This window comes from Sprattus sprattus (genome assembly GCF_963457725.1).
Source record: "Sprattus sprattus genome assembly, chromosome: 13".
In the NCBI taxonomy this organism is placed as follows: Eukaryota; Metazoa; Chordata; class Actinopteri; order Clupeiformes; family Clupeidae; genus Sprattus; species Sprattus sprattus.
This window is the reverse complement of record NC_137911.1, coordinates 18839780-18847279: the sequence shown is the minus strand read 5'-3', so window position 1 is coordinate 18847279 and position 7500 is coordinate 18839780.

Below are 7500 nucleotides of genomic sequence, written 5' to 3'. Positions count from 1 at the left end.
TGCTTCAGGTGGGAGATGCAGTGAGGGAACTACAGTCATGTCAGTGGACATAAACAGAACTTAAACCACAATGGATATGCTCCTTTAAACCATCTTTTACAGTGAAACCTTGGAGATGTTTATTGTTTTTGACAAAAATAGGTTAATGCTATGAATGGGTCTAATATGGTTTATGCCAAAGTAAAGTTTGGCATAAACCAAAATAATAAAATAATAAAATCACAAATAGTGGTGACCACTGCAACACACACACTCAGAATGGATAGGACCTTGATTCCAAGCTCTTGAGGTTTCAGTGTAAATAAGCTGAGGTACAGGTGAACAAGAGAGGGGTGAAACTACCCCGTAGTGCAAAAAGGCAAGACGGTGGAATTGGCTGTTTACTCCTTGAAACGTAAACACATTGTTCAAACCACGGATTACACACATTCCCATCACCAACTGCTTGTACTGTATACGGTTATTATCAGCATTGCAGGGCAATGTTAAGCCCATCTGTCTTAACGTTTGACATACAGGAGGAAAGGGATGTGTTTTTTCCACTGCACACTGACAGATGGACAGACACACTGATTTCTCAGCGGTGGAAGCACATGCTGTGGGGGTGAGCTCTGTCTGTAGCTATGGCCATGGGCTACAGGCTGTTGATGAATGGACAAGGAATTATATTTAACACAACCCACGCCTTAGAGGCCACGACTAGGTTGTGGTGAAGGGGGTCCAAATCTCAGTGCATTTCTAGAGGAGGACAGGAGTTGTGGAGGAGAGGGAAAGAGAGTGACAGAGAGAGGGAGGGGGGGGGGGGGGGGGTAACAGTGCTTTATTAAATATTATTCTTCTTCTCAATGTCTTTACATTGCTGGAAACCTAAGGGATCCACATGAATTTCATCCTCCGATTAAAAATAGTATAAGAGCCCATGTTCCAACCATCTACTACTTGCTCATCCTCCCCTGACCCACACAACAACCCTCCCACCCCCTTAACAGTAAAAGACCCCACTGTCCCATTGCCCAATTTATAGAAAGCATAGTCCGTTTGAATTCCACCTTCCACCTTCCCACTGAAAACCTCCATGGGAAAAGTTGAGCCACATTCCAATATCTTGGTCTTTCTGGTTTTACCCAATTTTTATTGAGCCCAATAAAATGCCTAATTAACAGAAAAAGAGAGAAGCATTGAGAGGGAGGGAGGGAGGGAGCAGAAACAGAAAGAGATGTATAGAGACACAGAATAACGGATTGATAAAGAGAGGGATAGAGAGACCAGAGAGGAATACAGAGAGAGAGAGAGAGAGAAAGAGAGGGATGGAGAGACCAGAGAGGGAGAAAGGAAAAGAGAAGGGTAGAGAGACTAAAGAGAAAGAGAGAGCGAGGGAGCTGAGCTGGGGGTCTGTGTGCGTTGGGAACGAAAGCACACAAATTGTGCAGCTTTCATTAGTGTGGTGAGTGAGGGCCATGCTGAGGGCTGCATTCCCAAGACTCTCAGATAACATTTAGCTTCTCACACTGGGCCTTTCTGTTCCCCCCTAATAAAACCCAGCGGAGAGAAAGAGAAAGAGAGAGAGAGAGGGGAAGAGGAGGAGGAGAGGGAGACAGAGAAGAAGAGAGAGAAAGGGAGGACAAAGAGGAGCAGAGGGAGAGAGAGAAAGGTGGAAGAGGAGAGGGTGCTTCATTCACAACAGCAAGAAAGGGGGAGAAAGAGGAGAAGATGAAAAGAGAGAGAGAGAGAGAGAGAGAGGGAGTGAGAGAAAGAGAGAGAGGTGGAGGGAGTGAGGGTGTCCAGTCCACTACAGAGAGAGAAAGAGAGAGAGAGAAGGGGGGGAGAGGGGGACCCCCACAGCCTGCTTTTATCTGTGCTGCACTCAGTCATTGTGGGGCATTTTGGTTTATTTAGCCTAAGCCCAATGACTGGCTGCTGACAAGGCCTCTGTGATGGCCTTGATAAGAGCACCACCCGGGCGAGGAGCGGCCGCCCCTCAAGTGACCAGGTTAACCTTGCATCCGCAGACGCTACTGACAGACATAAACCTGGGGCCCAACACCAGGATTTCACTCAAACGCAAAGGTATGCGGGGGTGAGCTACCACCACAAGGACACACACACAGACACAGACACACACACACACACACACACACACACACACACACACACACACACACACACACACACACACACACACACACACAGAGCAGCATACCTCAAAGTAAAATGCAGCCACATTCTTTAAAAAAAAAAAAAAAAAAAGTTCTTAGAGAGTTCTGTAGGAAATGTAAAATCTTTATTCAGATCCTTTTCACATTAGATTAGATGAGGTTCTATAAATACAGCTAATAGGGAAATCTAAGTGAAAAGCTAATTATATGGACACAAACTGAAAAATCTCAAAATACAAGGAGACAAATGTTCTAGAATCTAGAGTCCATGTTTATTAAGAGTATTCACTGTAAATAAGCTGTGCAGACACATTTTGGGGTCATCTGCTCAAGCAAAAAAAATAAAGGCACCCCTCTCATTCACTCAATTATTGTAGGCCTATGAGCTATGGCCTAACTATAATAAGCAAAAGCCTATCAATGAAGTTGAGGATCAGCCTGAACATTTCTTTGTCATAAGAGCAGAGACTATCAGCCCATGGCTACAATTCTATCAATGCTCCACAAGCAAGGGAAGACTCATATCATGTCTGATATGAAAAGATAATTGCATAGACTATTAACGATGTACTCCATATTTGTTTGTAGTTTATAAGGTGCCTGACGAAGGAGCTATAGTAGGGCTCACTTGTTTACACTGACAGGGTTATTATTTGTTGCCAGACTAGCTTGTTGTTCAGCTTAATAGTAGACTATTGTCCAAGTTAGGCTACGGGGCCCATTGCAGGCTACTAGTGGTTTCATTCCACCGACAGTGACAAACAGTGCCTAGGCTCAGGGCACAGTGCCGTTACCTGGCTGTCACCAAGGAGAGCAAGTGGGAGAGATGATGTTGCTCCACAGTGGGCTCCATTTGCATGCGTTAGATGGGTTGCCGTGGCAAGGGAAGATGAAGGGTGAGGGGCAGGGCTTCTTCGACCTGGCAGTGGGCAAAAGGGCAGGTGCTTGAGCACCACCTGGGGTCTGTCTGCGCACGTGCCTGATACCCAAGATTAGATCTGGAACTTGATGAGACAGTTGGTTCTGATGAAGGAACCGCAGTGGAAGTAGTTGTGCTGTGCTCCAGTTCTCCAGCAGTCTGCAGGCAGGTGCGCTACCTGTTCAGAGGCCTGCTCTGGCCGGCCCAGACTGATCCACTTCCTCCTGCTCACACAGCGCAGACGACTGTTTAACGGCACATAAAAATACAGAGAGTCTGTGTGTGTGTGTGTGTGTGAGAGAGAGTAAGAGACAGAGAGAGAGAGTGTTGTGCGTGTGTGTGTGTGTGTGTGTGAGAGAGTAAGAGACAGAGAGAGAGAGTGTGCATGTGTGTGTGTGTGAGAGAGAGTGTGTGGGTGTGTGTGTATGGGGAGGTGGTAGTGGTAATGCTGGGCTGGGCTTATTGCTTCCTCTCCCCATGTAGTGGGTGATGGCTGTGCCTCGTGCAGAGGTGAAACTAGATCACAGCACACAGGGACAGCCGGGGCAGAGTGTTAAAAAGCAAAGACATTCCCCTCAAGCTGGTTCTCATTTTGGCCTTCCATTACTGGCCACTCACACATAACCACACACATACGAACACACACACCAGCACACACACACACACATACACACACGCAGATCAGCACACAGACACACATTCACATGCATGCACACAGTCACATGCATGCATCCACGTGCAAGCATACACACACTGTGGGAGCCTGGCCTTGCAAGGGCAAACAGTGGGTATACAAAACTGGAAAAGAGCAGTCAGACACAGGTGTTGCGGTGAACAGAACCAAGGAGTTTATTTAACAAACTGAAGAGGGGAAAGGGAGAGGGCGCAAAAAGGTAACTCAAAGATCTCCACCGGGCTGGCGGTTGGCGTCAGGGGCTCCGTTGGGCTCTTCCTGAGGCAAGGGAGAGATAGACACGATTATTCCTCTTGATATGAAAAAGCAGGCCACAGGCCTCTTACCCTGAGACTGTCTTGGAAGGCGTCTGGTTCTCACTCCTCAGTAGCTCAAGACAGTCTCCCGTCCAGATCTTCTGCTTGAGGTTAAAAAGGCTCCTGATTGCCTGATTGATTCAGTGCACCTGTGAGGGACAACCAGAGACACCTGGGTGGGGAGGAGTTCCCTACGAGAATCCTCTGGAGTAGTACCGCCCATCCAACACCATGCCTCTTAATTGCCTTCGTTTGGCTGTACTCAGCCATGTGGGGCACTGCTCACCGGCTGGGCCATCACAACACACACACACACACACACACACACACACACACACACACACACACACACACACACACACACACACACACACAAACACACACAAACACACACAAACACGCATCTACATTCTTTCAGACCTAGATACAAACTCTCCCTCCCCGACGTCCACCCCTCCACACACACACACAAATACGCACTCAAATATATGCACACATGCACCCAACACACAAGTACGCACATGAACACACATGTCCAACACACACTACCAAATGGACCTAATATAATCTTCCCGGCTGGCTGTCCACCCACCTAAAATACTGAAGAGGCCTGGTGGAAAGGAGAAGAAAAGAGTAGAGAAGAGAAAGCGAGGAAAGGACAGGAGGAAAGGAGGAGAGGAGAGGCAAGGAAAGGCAAGGCAAGGAAAGGAGAGGAGAGGAGAGGAGAGGAGAGGAGGAGAGTAGGGAAGACTGGGCACAAAGGGACAGTGGTTACATGCTGAATTTCTCATGTAATGCGATGAAACTCACAGACAACATGTGTGATGGCATTTTTACATGTTGTACAAAATTTCGGCCTGTTGGTCAAGCTCTGTCAAAACTGAACCTTGTGCGATTGTTAAACAAAGGTACTCACTGCCTTTAGATAAAAATAAAACATTAAAAGTAAGGCACATGTGCATGATTAAGTGAAGTAAATAGGTGTCACTTCTGCAAATGTTTTTGCAACATCGCAAAATACAAAAAATGAGCCGGCCTGTACCTGAGAGGAGGAGAACAGCAACAGGGGAGAGGAGAAGGGAGGCTGAATGCTCACTGAGCGAGGCGTGTGGATGAGCGATCTGGTCATGCCGATAAACTGTGACCTTCTCCAGCGCTGCGCTTGGGCTAATGGCTGCCCCCGTGCCCCTCACAAGGTGTCTGGGGCAGAAAATGGCCTGGGGGTGGGAGGGGTGGGGGGTAAGTATTTTTAACTGCCCCTGTAGTGCCCAGCATCTGTCCGAGCAAGCGGTGGGGGGGGGGGGGGGGGGGGGGGTAAGGTATGGGGGGCTGGGGGTGCTGGCGGGGTGGCATGCAGAGCTGGCAGAGCTCAAGTTCCTGATAGCTTTCAGGGTCCTTTGATCTGCCCCCCCCCCCCCCTCACACACACACACACACACACACACACACACACACACACACACACCACCCCCTGCCTGCCTCCCCCTCTCAGGAAATTGCATTCTGTCCACTGACACAGGAGAGAAATGAGTCTGAAGAAGGACTGCACACTGTCACCAGACGACCTGACCTGTCTAAAGCCTAATTTATACTTCTGCATCCCTCTCCGTCCTCGAAAAAAAAAATGGGCGGGCGGGGGCAGGCGGTTGATTCAGAAAAAATTGAACGTACTGGTCGGGCTTTTATACTACTCCGACGGCTATGCGTCCTAAAGCTTATTCAACCTATTCAACGCCGGTCCGCTGGGTGGGGTAACGACTGTTTGTCGAGCCCGTAGCTACCACATAACCTCTTTATTGAAAGTCATTCATTGTTTTTCCTCCCAACTGTCACTGACAAGACACGGATGCTGCTTCAGGACCTGACGGGCAGGTGTCGTCACATAGGCCTTGGAGACATGTAGCTCAGTCAACAACAGCATGTCTAATGCTATATATTCACTTGAGTAGGCAAATGTATCTCCATCGTGGTGGTAATTTTTTTGTGAAAAACATAGTAGCGATTTATAACAAAACGATATGCTTATCGTACATACAATACAGAAACTATTATAAAACGATCCAATAAAATGAATACGTTCTTATTTTCTTTGGTATTTTTGTCACATTCATACTGCAATGATCGCTGGGTAACCTTTGAATAACTACAACGCTATGACAATGCACTCATTGGCCACGAGACGGTTGCCCTTGTCAAAAAGTGGTAACGTGAATGTGTCACTATGAAACAAAGCATGCACACTTCGAACAAAATTACCCCCCAAACTCTGAGGACAGGGCCAGAAAAATAAACCCACGGTATTCATCATACATCATACATCATGCAGTGTTATAGTTATATCAGTCACACAGCAAGAACATGCATACCTCAATACAGTTGTGGGACTGCAATTTCAACCATGAATATGTTGAAAAACACATACATTAGCACACTTACTAATGATCATCTGCCAGGCTCTCACACACGAAAAGTTGATTCCAAAACTCTCGAATTTAAGACAGAGTGGACTGACAAGTAGGCTATGCATTTGTGCTGCTTGTGGGCAGGACAAAACCGATGTGTTTAATCTGCAACGAGACGGTTGCCCTTGTCAAAAGTGTTAGCGTGAAACGTCACTATAAAACAAAGCATACACACTTCGAACAGAAATACCCGTAGAACTATGAAGTAAGGGGCAGAAAGATAAACCCACTGCAGTCTTCATACCAATCCACATGCAGTGTTATAGTTATATCAGAAACACAACAAGAGAATGCATGCACATGCCAATAAACATTATTCTGATTCTGATACCTCAACATACAGTTGTGAGACTGTCTTTTCAACCATGAATATGATGAAAAACACATAGGCTACAGGAGCACACTCACTTATTATCCTCTGCCTGGACACCTTTAATGCCCAATTTTCAAGAAGACGATCTTAGAGAAATCGTTGTGTGTGTGGTAGTCGTTTATTGTATACATGCCTCCTCCCGGGAATCCTCACAACAGCGAATGATGGCAACTAACAGACAATGGTTGATGGTGGAGCTGCTGGACTAGTTTGAGTTATAGCAGAGGACGTGCTTGTAGCGATTTGAGCGACAACTACAACAACAACAGAACAGGAGACAGGTGGTACGTACGTTTACTAGATGTTCCGCTAAATCAAGCGTTAGCGTATTCACAATAACTCTCAAAAGTGTGCTGCTAATAAGTACAACGTTGTCGTGCCGATTATGCTCTCACACGCCACCCTCATTGAGGCAAAAGTAATGTTTGACTCAAATGTCTTTCACTGCCGTTTTATGTAAAGTCAGTCATTCTAAATAGGTTCTACACATACATGAAATACATTTCCTATTTAATAGATGCAAAGTAATTATGCTGCCAGCATTACTCCGTAGCAAATTACGTATGTCAGTTGAAGCTGGTTGGAGAAGGCACTTTCAAC